The sequence below is a fragment of the Sus scrofa genome, chromosome 1 (genome assembly GCF_000003025.6).
Source record: "Sus scrofa isolate TJ Tabasco breed Duroc chromosome 1, Sscrofa11.1, whole genome shotgun sequence".
NCBI lineage: Eukaryota > Metazoa > Chordata > Mammalia > Artiodactyla > Suidae > Sus > Sus scrofa.
The window spans coordinates 145272916-145286904 of record NC_010443.5 but is presented as its reverse complement, the minus strand read 5'-3'; the positions used below and the strand labels follow the sequence as shown (position 1 = coordinate 145286904).

At 43.2% G+C, this 13989-nt stretch overlaps 1 pseudogene; it reads left to right on the top strand.

The window, feature by feature from the left end:
• The window catches only part of LOC100739120, an 80876-nt pseudogene continuing 68942 nt past the window's right edge, over window positions 2056–13989 (top strand).

Genomic DNA, 13989 nt, shown 5'->3' with positions numbered 1-13989 from the left:
GATTTCCCGGCCAGTTCTTACGAGACTCAAAGTGCTTCATCATATTGTTTGTAGCTCAGCCCCAGCTTTGTACTTTCCATGGATGTTTTGTTTCTATTTTATTTTTTAAATGATTTTTATTTTTTTCCATTATATTTGGTTTACAGTGTTCTGTCAATTTTCTACTATACAGCAAAGTGACCCAGTCATACATACACACATATATATAAACATTCTTTTTCTCACATTATCCTCCATCATGTTCCATCGCAAGTGACAAGATATAGTTCCTAGCGCTACAGAGCAAGATCTCTTGGCTTATCCATTCCAAATGCAATAGTTTGCATCTATTAACCCCAGATTCCCAGTCCATCCCACTCCCTCCTCCTTCCCCTTGGCAACTACAAGCCTGTCCTTCCATGGATATTTTGAAATGTCCAGTTTATCCTTATTCAGGCAGGGTGAGGCAAACAGATAAGCAGCCCACTGCCACTGAAAAGATAGTCTGTTACTCATAGTTGCTAAGAGGAGGGTTTGTTCTAACCAGGCAGGACCATACAGGGTAAGCACCAGGGGACCCATGAGGAACCAGGAAAAGCAGGAGGAAGATGTGTAAGAATCTTTATTGCAGTTTCTGCAGGAAGAGCTGGGGTGAGGCAGGGTAAGCAGGCTTCGGATGGGCTAATCTGAATACTTTCAGTGGGCTGTGGGGCATAGGGGCTGTCCCTAGTTTTCCAATACTTGGCCCTGTAGTGATGAAAGCAGGTGGAGAATAGCTCCATGTGTAAGGGCTTCATAAAGGTGTTTGGGGGTTTGGGCTCTGGATTGGTCAGCTTGCTTATGAAAGGCATGCTTGCAGGTGAGTCCTTTGCTATCTCTAAGAATTGGCCAGCCCTCAAGGGGCAATCTCTTCAGAGTCAGCAAGGCCACAAGATGTTGAAACATCAGAAACACGTGGTTAATACAAAGGAGTATGATGACATAAGATTATTTTCTCAAGGTCACATGTAAGAACAGAAGCAAAGCCAGGAAGAGTCTTTTCTTGCGGCACTACCACTAAACCACCCCAAGGGAGTTTGGATTTCTGACAAAACTTCCACACAGAAAACTATCTAATGGCTTCTATAAATGGAACTGGAAAGAATATAATAATAATACCAGATCTTTTCATCAATTTACTAACTGGAAAAAAAAATTGGGCATCATTAAATCATTTCGCTGCACCTGCAAATTATTTTAGTTTTAGAAAGAAGACACAATGATGTGAGTGGGAAGAGGGCCCCAAGGCCACACTTCCCTCACAGGGGACGAGGGAGAGAGGCCAGAGGAGAACTGGCCCCTGCAGACCCTGCCAGGGAGTGGTTTTGGGGTGAATCAGGGCCTGGGGGCTCCAGGCAGGTGCAGCAATCATATTACCTCTGAACAACCTGCAGTGTGGCATGGCCTGTGCAGAAGCCTCCCCTGAACTAGCAATAATGCCTTCTTATAATCTGACTCTGTTAAGTGGACACCAGAGTTGGATCAGAGGACAGAGGTCACATGGGATTGAATCATTTAACCAAGTGATAATACCGAAAGGCCTGAATTTCTAAAAGAAGTGGAACCATGCTGCTAAAGAATGGCAGCCAGCAGAGAGTTTAGGAAAACCCAAATGCCCTAGGCAACTTCCGGCTTTGGCTAAATTCCTCCCTTGTCTGCAGCCAGGCTGCTGTCAGGCGAGGTCCAATCCCAAACCACCGTAGAGAGAAGTCCAGGCAGAGATGAGTAGTTGAGCCCACTGAGCCCAGGCACAGCTTTCCATTGTCACCAGACCTTTCAGTATAGACCTTGAGCCTGTTATGTCTAAGTTGTTGAAAATAATCATTTGGGGGAATGCAGGGGGATACCTGGGGAAGTGCTCGCTGGGGACCAGGGGAGGAATTCTGGGAAGCAGCAAGGCTGTGTCTCCTTCATTTTTCCAAGTTCATCACTGCAAGGGGCTAATTGGCTCCGCGCAATCCCCTTACCGCCACCACTGCAGGGTTAATCTTAGGCCCCTCTCCCCACAGACCTGCAATGGTTCCAGATTGCGGCGGGATGAGTCTGCAGGCAGGGGCCCATGAGCGGCAGCCGGTGCCCACGGAGGCCCGCTGTGGAGCAGGTCTACTCAAGAGGGAGGCGTGGCCCGGGCTCCAGCCGCCAGGTACTGAGACCAAGCCAGGGGCGGGGCCGGGGGCGGGGGCGGGGGCGGGAGTGGGGGTGGGGTCGGCCTTGGTTCTACGACTGAGAGCGACTACACAGAAAACAGAGGCTGGCAGAGCCGTTATAAAGAGAGGATGCAGAGGAACTTGGCCGGGAGCTGGGTGCTCCCACGCTGGGTGTAGACAGCAGGAGTACAACCAGCTCCTCTCTTGGGATGGTGCTGAGAAGAGGGTGCAGTTCTCTTTCCGGAAGCTGTGCTCCAGGGGGCCAGAGGCTTTCTGTGCTTTTTGCTCTCATCTGGAGGAATTCTGCCCTTACCTGCTCACTTGCTTTTTTCTTTATTTCTAAAGTAAGAACAGACTTTGCTATGTTAAGTGGAAAGCTTCATGACGGTTTCCTGGAAATATCAGGCACCACAGCCAGGGTACTTAATCATGAGCTTCTACGCAACCCTGATTTTTATTTTAATAAAAATAACCAATATGTCTCTCTAAAATCTCATGTTACTGAAGTAAAGATCCGTGATACCACATAAAACCCTCCACAACCTCTGATACAGCCTGGGGGTGATTTCAGTTGTCTGATGGAACGATTTGTACCTTTCTGGTTTTAATGAGTTTTAATTGCTGGTTAAGTTTCTGGTTTTAATTGCAAGGCATAAAGTGTTAATAGATTAAGGTCCTGCTAATAGAAGTTTGCCTGAGGTTTCATTCTACAGGTGGAGACACAAAAATTGCCATGGTTCCTCAAAATGTAAGAGTTACCATATGATCCAGGATTCTATTTATTGGTATACTCCCAGGAGAAATGAAAATATATGTCCATGGGAGGTGGGGGGGGGGGGAACTGTGTGAGAATGTTCACAGAAGCGTTATTCATGCTAGCCAAAAAGTAATGACCCAAATGTCCATCAAGTGATGAGTGGATAAACAAAATGTGACATATCCACAGTGGAATAGTACTCTGTAATAAAAAGTCATGGAGGCCTGAAACATGCTGCAACGTGCATGAACCTTGAAAACTATGTTAAAAGAAATAAGCTGATTACAAAATGCCACATACTGTGTGATTCTACTCATATGAAATGTCCAGAATAGGAGTTCCCATCATGGCTGAGTGGAAATGAATCTGACTAGTATCCATGAGGACACAGGTTCGATCCCTGGCCTCACTCAGTGGGTTAAGGATCTGGCATTGACATGAGCTGTTGTGTAGGTCGCAGATGCGGCTTGTGTAGGTAGGCACCTGTAGCTCTGATTCAACCCCTAGCCTGTGAACCTCCATATACTGCAGGTGTGGCCCTAAAGAAACAAAAAAAAAAAAAAAAAGAGAGAGAGAGAGAAAAATACATGCTCTTTAATAATGGGCAAAAGATGAAAAAAAGAAAAAAGAAATGTCCAGAATAGATACAGAATAGATAAATCCACAGAGACAGATTTGTGGTTCCCAGGGACTAGAAGCAAGGGAAATGGGAATGATTGCTCTTGGATACAGTGTTTCTTTGGGTGGTGATGAAAATGTTCTGAAATTAGGTAGTGGTGATAAATTGAGTACATCCATGATATACTAAAAAAAAAAAAAACTGGATTGTATTACTTTAAAAGGAGGAATTTTATTGTATGTATGTTATATCTTTGAAAAGTTGTTATTTCCAACAATTAGCATGGAAGTCATTCTCTTCTGCTAGCCTTCCAAAGAGAGCCTTATAATTATTCCAATTTCTGCCTCCTTCCTTCTAAAGAGAAAGGGTTTGGGTCAGTCAATATTAATATATTAAAGGAACGAAGAGTGAGGGAAGGGAGGGAAATGTGAGAGAGAAAAGCAGCACAGAACAGGACAGACAAGGTAGGTTTGGGAAAAGTGATGACAGCAGTTGTAGGACTGGGGCAGTTGTAGGACTGTGGGAACAGAGGCAAAAGAAGGGGATCCCTATATATGATGCTGTGGCCTAGGAACGTGGGTGCCACTGATCTGAGAATTACAGAAAAGGATTTTGAAATGTTTGGTTATTGTTCTTCATTTGCCTGAAACTTAAGAATCCCAGCTTTACAACAGTAACATGTATTTTGAGATTTGTCTCAGTGGAAGAATGATCCTTGGTTTTTAAGGCTGTTGTGGGAGTTCCTGCTGTGACACAACAGGACTGACTGTGTCTTGGGAGCACTGGGACACAGGTTCTACCCCTGGCCCAGCACAGGGGTTTAAGTATCCCAAGTTCCCACAACTTTGGTGGCAACTGAGGCTCGGATCTGATCCCTAGCCAGGGATTTCCATGTGCCTCAGGGCCGGGGGGCGGGGGGGGAGCAAAAAAAAAGTTATTGTGAATTATATTACTGTAAACTCTCCCATACGTACCACAGCTCCCATAATATTCTGTGAAATGGTCAATCTTTACTTATACATTATTTTAGGCTATGATGTAATATAAATATTTATACATATTTCAGGTTGTAAATATATATATGTTACATATATACACACGAAAATTTATCAGAGAAGTATTTTTCCATCCATTCATTTATTAATTCAGTACAACTCTATAGAGTACTATGGTAAACAAGAACAATACAGTTCTTTATTTTTTATTGTCAAGACCTTTATTGCTATTAAACATCTGTCATACATTAAAAAAACTTTGATAAATACTTTTTACAATCTAACTTAAAATGTTGGTAAGTCAAAAATAGCCTGAATATCTATTATAGTAGTTATTTAACTTTTTAGGCAAGGGTCAATTACAGAGTGACTTATTTGTTGCTTAATGTTTTTCTTGTAAAGAAATAACCTTGGCTGAAAAGGAAGAGGGAGAGGGAATAGGATCAAGTGGAGTATTAGTTGTACCTTTAACATTTTAATTATTTTAAAAATTCTCTTATATGAAAATATAACACTTGTTGAACATAGAGTTGGAAATATGGATATTCTATTTCTTATATTATTATCTATACTTTTCTGCATGTTTGAACATGTTCCTCAGTAAAAATAAAAATAGAAACATTTGATTTGTAAAAGAAATAATCTGATTGTAGTGGTGGTTACACAAATCTGTAGAACTATGCAACAACCACCAAAAAACCCCACAAACACTAAATTTTGTCAGTGATTCCCTAGGAAATTCCTGGCTATTCTGGGTTCACTTCCTTCCAGCATCCAGGGGTCCACCTGTGCCCCATGGGACTCACCCTCTGTGGGTGCCTGGAGGGGGCTGCTTTATGATGAGTTATCATGACATCTCCATTCAGAAGGAAACCCATCTCCTCTCACTGTGCAGGGTGTTGAATCAGCTTGCTGCTCTTACACTACAAACAGGGCCGGCTGCCATTACCAGAAATATGGACTGTTAAAAAAATGCATATTATTAAACCATGCTAGAAAGGCTCCAATTTAGTAGTTATGCTCTGGAGCATCTGTGAAAGCAAAATGATCTAATCAGTATAAAGGTAGAGGCCAAAAGTTACTCTATTTCAACCAGTATCACCAGCCAGTGAGATCCTGGGGCCCAGGAACACTATAGGGTCTTTTATGTCCCCATTTTAATGTTGTTTATGGACAGCACTAGTTGTTATAACAGGTCATTTGTGCCAAGAGAGATGAGAAGAATATCCAACATCCCTAACTGTGGGGGAGAAGTCCCTGCACCAGGGCAAGAAGCCTATCCCTATGGCAGTTCCAACCCCTTAGGGTGGCCGTGGCATTTCTCCTCTTCCCACCCTTGTTCTCTTGGGAGGAGAGGCAAGATCCAGTGCTGTAAGGACCATGTACATGTGAGCATACGAGTAACATGCAGAGAGCCAGCCTCTCCCTCATTCTATCTCTTGAGTGAGCTCTTCCATGGTGCTGAGACTCCAAGTGAGCGCGTGGATCATTATGTGTCTGCACCTGGCAGGTTCAGGACCCAGCACTGGGTACACACCCTGGGAGGATGGGGGCTGGAGCAGGAGGATGGCAACAAAGGAGGTGTATGTGAGAGCAAGGGTCGGTGTAGGCAGGCAAGCAGAGAGGTTGTTGGGTGGGCCTTGGATGCAGAAGGGGCCCCATGGAAGGTTTTGAATCGGCTGTCATCAGCACTTTGCCAGGGAAGATGGCCTCTTGTGACAGATGGGATGTGGGATGAAGAGGCTCACAGGGAACAAAGCCTCAGATGTCTTGAATTGGGTGTGAGATGAAGATGCTGCCCCAAGCTATGGGGCATGGAAATCATGCCCCATGACCATGGAAATCATGGTCAGGTCCCTGATGGGAAGAAAATGAGCTTTACTGGTGAACCTCCCTCTGACTCTGCCTCTCAAACCCAAGCTGAGGCCAAGCCATGTGTGTCCTGGGGCAGCAGCTTGGAAGAAGCCACATTTGAAAGGTATTCTGTACACACTACTGTATATAAAATAGATAATCAAGGACCTATGTATAGCACAGGAAACTCTACCCAATATTCTATAATAAACTACATGAGGAAAGAATCTGAAAAGAAACAAATATATGTACATGTATAACTGAATCACTTTGCTGCACACCTGAAATTAACACAACATTGTAAATCAACTATACCTCCCTATAAAATAAAAATTAAAAGAAAAGAAAGAGATTCTGGTTCCTCCTTTTCCTTCTTCCCTGTTTCCATGGAACCCATTTTTACATGTTACAAGGAGTGCGAATATTTACTCCAAAGCCATGTACCCAAAAAATACCAACATTTGCTTTTGAAAAATGGCCCCTCTCTTCCTAGCCCAAGAAGCAATTATTTATATCGAATGACTTTTAATGATCCAATTTTCAATGAACTAATGGATATTTGTTTAGAAAGATGTGAACTCAATGATTATTTGTCCTTTTATGTACTATTGAAACAGCCACATCTCCAGCACAGATGGCTTTAGAGAAAGGAAGGAAAGCAGCGACAAGTGGATGAGCATCTTGCCAAAACTGTGATTCCTGTTTATGTTACAATGCAGAGCAAACCCGCGGGATCCTGCAAGAGGCATCAGCTGCAGAGGAAAACGCAAGGGTTGGAACTCAGCCTGAACCTAACAGTTGTCCTTGAGACTGAGGATCAAGAACAAAGTCTTCAATTATTTAACAGGTATGTTCACAGTCTCAATGCGTTTGCATCCTTTCCAAAATCCTATCTTTTTCCTTTTCATTTTCTTTTCCCTGTGTAGCTCTCATTTCACCCTGACCCCTGGCCATTTACAATCATTTTGCTGATGCCCATATTTTCAAGGACGTGCCCAGAACACATGTAGCTTCTTGGGTTTTTCCAAGGCATACAAAGAACGACTCTTGGAGAGCACATGCTATCACAGGCTGTTGATGCCATTGAAACCTGCTCCTGAATGTCCTCAGTTTTTGTTCTTTGCCAGAGCCCCAGATTCTGCACTTTTGGAGCATCCAGATAACTCTGCATCTCAGTGGTAAAATTCTCAAATCTGAATGGAAGTTGAGAATTGTGCAGTGATCCCGTAAAATGTGTTCTAATATTCCCCCCGCCAAACCCTGAATATTCAGCTTTTTATGTGACATTCTGTAAGTGTTCAAATATGAGTGGCCTTTGTCTGCTTTTCCAGCTCACAGATTATATGTATTATGGGCTAGAATGAAACCTGAATTGTGCTCAGTCTCTGAGGCTGTTTCTTGCAGGTACAGATTCCAGTGGGAAGGATTTAAATAAATCGAGAACTAAAAGCAACTCTCGAAATGGTTCCTACTCCATTCAAAGACCACCCCTCTCCAAAAGGCCTGAAAATTGTAAACCATCGATTTTCTTTGCTTATGGCTTGCTTATCAATAACTACGTTATGATAATTAGTAGGTATTGTAGGGGAAGTGCACAAGCCAACATTTGCTGTGTTTAATTAGCATATATAATCAATTTTGCCATTCATTGGGCTTTTTAACTTATGTACTTGGGACCCCATTATCATCATCTATTCACTTGGAAAGTATACATCCTGCTTTTGATCCTCTCTCTCTGGCTGTGTGGACAACCCTTGTAGGCTTTGGGCAAAGCTCTCAGGGGTCCCTGAGCCTGACCTAGGTGGGCATGGGTTCTCTGCGATGAGAGCTCCTCCCACAGGGTGAGCGCCCTCTGTGGATAGCAAAATGTCCTCCCAGCCTTGTTCTGCAGGCGGAAGGCTGGCCCCCAGGAATCCCAATCCTCTCAGTACAGGCTCCAGATTGACAGGTGCCATCAGGGTTTGTCAAAGAGATGATTTCTGTTTTTCTTCTCTGTTTACTTCTTTTTTTTATTGAAGTATAATTGATTTACAATGTTGTGGTAATTTATGCTATAACACCAAAGTGACTCAGTTATAAGTATACACACATCCTTTCTCTCCCAGATTATTTTCCCATACAGATTATCACAGAATATTGGGTAGAGTTCCCTGTGCTGTACATCACGTTCCCATTGGCCAGTCATTTCATATACCACAGTGTATATATGCAAGTCCCAGAGCCCCTATCCATCCCTCCCTCTACCTATGCCCTTTGGTAACCATAAGTTTGTTCTCAAATTCTCTGAGTCTGTTTCTGTTCTGCAAATAAGTTCATTTGTATCTTTTTTTTAGATTCCACATAAAAGTGATACCATATGATATTTGTCTTTTTCTTTCTTACTTCACTTAGTATGATGATCTCTAGATCCATCCATGTTGCTGCAAATGGCATTATTTTTTTTCTTTTTTATGGCTGAGTAATATCCTATTGTATAAATATACCACATCTTTATCCATTCCTCTGTTGATGGACACTTAGGCTGCTTCCATATCTTGGCTATTGTTTTCAACAGTGCTTCAGTGAACATTGGGGTGTATGTATCTTTTGAATTATGGTTTTCTCTGGATATGTGCCGAAGAGTGGGATTGCTGGATCATATGGTAATTCTACTTTTAGTTTTTTGAGGAACATCCATACTATTTTCCATAGTGGTTGTACCAATTTACATTCCCACTAGCAGTATAAGAAGTGTCCCTTTTCTCCACACCCTCTCCAGCATTTATTGATTGTATACTTTTTGATGATGGCCATTCTGACTGAGGCAAGGTGATACCTCGTTGTAGTTCTGACTTGCATTTTTTTTAATAATTAGTGATGTTGAGCATCTTTTTGTGTGCTTTATGGCCATAACTATGTCTTCTTTGGAGAAATGTCTATTTAAATCTTTTGCCCAATTTTTGATTGGGTTGTTTGGTTTTTTTTAATATTGAGCTTCATGAGTTGTTTGTATATTTTAGAGATTAATCCCTTGTCAGTCACTTCATTTGTAAAGATTTTCTCCCATTCTCTGGGTTGTCTTTTCATTTTGTTTATGGTTTCCTTTGCTGTGCAAAAACTTTAAGTTGAATTAAGTCCCATTTGTTTATTTTTGTTTTTATTTTCATTACTCTAGGAGGTAGATCTGGAAAGATATTTCTGCTATTTATGTGAGAGTGTTCTGCCTTTGTTTTCCTCTGAGAGTTTTATGGTATCCAGACTTATATTAAGGTCTTTAATCCATTTAGTGTTTATTTTTGTGTAGGGGGTTAGAGTGTTCAAATTTCATTCTTTCACATGTAGCTGTCCAGTTTTCTCAGCCCCACTTATTGAAGATACTTTCTTTTCTCCATTATATATTCTTGCATCCTTTGTCATGGATTAGTTGACTATAGGTGGGTGGGTTTATTTCTGGGCTTTCTATCCTGTTTCATTGATCTATATGTCTGTTTTGTGCCTGTATCATACTGTTTTGATGACTGTAGCTTTGTAGTATAGTCTGAAGTCAGGGAACTTGATTCCTCCATATCTGTTTTTCTTTCTCAGGATTGCTTTGGCTATTCAGGATCTTTTGTGTTTCCATACAAATTTTAAAAAATTTTTTTGTTCTAGGAGTTCCTGTTGTGCTGCAGCAGAAAAAAATCTGACTAATATCCATGAGAATGTGGATTCAATCCCTGGCCTTGCTTAGTGGGTTAAGGATCCAGCATTGCTGTGAGCTGGGTGTAGGTGGAAGATGCAGCTACGATTCAACCCCTAGCCAGGGAACCTCCATATGCCTCGGGTGTGGCCCTATTAAAAAAAAAAATCGTTCTAGCTCTGTGAAAAATGCCATTGGTAATTTGATATAGATTGCATCGAATCTGTAGATTGCCTTGGATAGTATAGTCACTTTGACAATGTTGAGTCTTCCAGTCCAAGAACATGGTATATCTTTCCATCTGTTTGTGTCATCTTCAATTTCTTTCAACAGTGTCTTATAGTTTTCCCTGTCTACTTCTTGTTTTCTGTAAGGAGAGAGGATATACACACACACACACACACACACACACACACACACAAACACATCTATGGAGAAAGAAAGAGAAATTTATTTTAAGGAATTGGCTAATGCATTTGTGGGAGCTGCTAAGTCCAAAATCCATAAGGCAAGCTCCAGCTGGGTGAGAATTCAGGTCAGACTTACTGAGTCTTGAGTCTGCATTCCACAGAGTGGCAGGCTGGAAACTCTGTTGGTTTCTATGTTTCAGTCTTATGGAGAATTCCTTCTATTTTCAGAAATCTTTATCTTAATTCTTTATTCAAGTAATTGTGTGAGGCCCACCCACATTAGGAAGGGTAATCTGCTTTAGTCAAAATCTCCTGATTTAGATGTTAATTGCAGCTAAAAATAATTCCTCACAGCCACATCTAGACTGGTGTTTGATCAAATATTCGGCACCGTGGCCTCGACAGACTCACACATAAAAATAAACGTCGCAAGTATTATGTAGCCCTGGGCAAGCTTTCAGCCTCTTTTCCCCTGGGTTACTCATGGAAAATGAAGATAATGAATAGTAGCTGTCTCATAAACTTGTTGGAGTAGGGGGAGAAGGAGTTATAAATGCACAAAAAAAAAAAATGTGTAAATCAGCTTCCCCTGATTCACTCTTCCCTCTTTTTGCCCAAACTACTCTGTGCATGGCATCTAGTTGGCACTCAGCTCATGCCAAGACTCAGAAGCCTACTCACTGCATCCTGTACTCAGCTCCTCTTTACAGTTAAGGCAATAGTCCAACATCTACTCTGTGTGTCTAACCATGCATACCAGGCCTGCGGCCACTCTGCGCTTTATGTCCCCTGTGCCTGGCCCCATACCACCCCAGGGGGGACCTAAGGCCCATATGCTGACCTAAAAAGAGCAGCAGATCATCCTGGTTTTGACTTTCTGTCCTGTGTCTAAACAGTGTCCGATGATTACTTCTTGAGCTCTTCCACCTTCCCCTTTCCTTCTTGCTTGTCCTCTTTTTCTTTTTTGGCCCCCTCCCCAGGAATAACATAAGGCTGGAAAGACTAGTCCTCAGGTTGTGACTTTATGTCAGAGGCCAAAAGAGTGGGAACTCTGGGCTCCCAAGCAGCCACTTGCTATAGCTTGGTTTCTTTGAGTTTCTAAGGCTTTGGGTTTTCTTGATTCCTTGGGGCAGGGCGGGGGCAGGAAAATGACACCTTCTTTTTCTCCTCCATTCTGTGAGGATACAGGTGCATGTGGGGTAAGCTGTGCCCTCATGTGGTCTAGGAGTAGGACACCATCTCCCCCTGCCCCCAGCTTCAGGCCCTTCTGAGGTTACGGCTTAGCTAGTGACATTTAGCCATCTCCCAGGTTGGCTGCAGCCAATCCCACCTGCATCTCTCGGTTGGCCCATCTCTCCGTAGCCATGACCTCTGCTCTTACCAGCCTCCCTGACCATTCTTCCCTTTCTGCTCATGTTTATCTTCTTTCTGATCTCACCACCCTTTCCCAGCCTGAAATTCTAAGCAGGATACCTCAGCCCTGCTGGGGAACATGTGGAAAACCTCCCCTGCTGGGCCATCACTGGACCTTCTGCCTGTGTTGGTTTAGCATCATATCATCAGTCCTTCTGGGTTCGCTGTTCATCATTAACAGTTTCTTCAGACTTCCCTGCAAACCCCCAACTGTATCTAGCCAAGACTTAAAAAGTTAAAATTGCCCCACATGTTGAATAAATTTTAGAACATTAGTTAGGTCTGTTAGGTTATCCTACAGCGTGCCTAACCTAAATCTTATTTGGGTTATAAAACAACGTGTAACAGGTAGATTTTTCTGCATCAGCGAAACACCTGTCTAAAGAAATCATTAATCAGCTCATGCTTACGTTGCATGGAGTCCTGTGAAAAACACACTTCATTAGGTTATTTTATCACACTAGTAATGGCAATAGGTATTGTTAAGTACCTGTGTGGCCAGCTCCTAAATATGCCTCTTGAAAAGAGCAATAATGTGATAATGCCCCTCCCCCAAATTTATATCTGGTTTCTGTGAGTTAATGAATAATTTAGAGATGCACTATGTGATTTTTATTAGGAGATGGGGAAAGTGTCTTTACTGACCAGTTTGCCACATTAGCAGCAAAATCAAGGTGGAGTCTACCAACTGTTAGAAGATGTTTCACCTGCACATATGTCTGTCACACAGCTGTCATTGTGAGGGTCCTGCTCTGTGCTCCATGGGGTCACCAGGCTCCCCTCATTCTTGAGCTCACTGTTGGCAGAGAAAGCAGGCTGGAGCGAGGCCCTCAAAGTGGCTCCCCCACTGCACTCATCACTGGGACCTGACTTCAGAAGAAGCACCATGCGTGCTTTGTGAGGTTTCTCTCTCCTTTCCTTCGTGGGCCAGAGAGGGGGACCAACAGGAACACAGCAAGCATGTGCATTTCTCCTTTTTCTCTTTATTCAGCTTTCTAAAAAGGAACATTCCTTGCTCCCAGAAGCACACACTGAAGGAGAATAAATCAGAAGAGAGGGAAAGGCCTAATTTTAAGCCTCATCAGGGATAACCTCAATTATTAAGAGCAGAGAATAAATCAGAGATGTCCCTCCTACCGGCACACAATGTGAATTCACCAAGGCAACAGTATCCTGCACCAATGTGAAGCCTTCAACAGACACCCAGTCAGTAGCCCAGACACAGCTGTCTGCATCCAGGCAAGGCTGCGGGAGGCAGGGAGAAGCCCAGTTCATGTTGTGTTTCTGTTTACAAATATTAAATGTATCAAAACAGCCAATGAGGGACAAACAGAAAGAAATGCTGGTTGTTATTTATACTTAAATCTTTCACTTAAGAAGGATGACCCTGGCACCTGGTCATAATTCTTGGATGGGTCTGGATGCTTCCACGGAGTACTGAGAACATTTTCACCACACCCACGGCCCCCACGGTTCACAAGCTGTTTCTGCACTCTGTCTTAACTCCTCTCTTCTTCCCACAAAGTGTGATTATCCTGGGTTGCAGGCTTAGAAACTGAGGCTCACAGCTAAAGGAATTTGCCCCGGGCCACATGTTCTGTGCCCTTTCCAGGGCCCCATAGCCTCCAAGAACCTGGAGGGTGTGTGTGCAAGTTGCAAACCCAAGGACATGGCCAGGCTGGTTCTTAACACTCATAGAGATGGGAGGAAGCCATGGGTCTCTCGCCCACCAGGCCTCCACTGGTGATTGGGAACAGCCAAACTGTCAGCTTGACTCAGGCCACTGGGCTTGGTCACAGTGGCCATCACCTGTGTGGGGTCCAGGCTTTTTGGTTGATTAAAACCTTGGAATCTTACTGCAAAATGTCCTCCACAGTCCAGCAGACCTGACCAGCCAGATGGGACCCTTCCCTCCATTTCCACACACTCTGGCCGCCCCTATTTTTGTGTTTTTTGGAATAGATTTGTTGTTTCCCCTGTTTGTTCCTCCTCCTAACCCTCATACCTCCCCCCACCCCGACACACACTCATACCACCACCACCCCCACACACATGGAAGGAACCTTTTAAATCCATCTCTTCATTCTCAGAGTCCAGCACAGCCTGGGACGAGCTGGT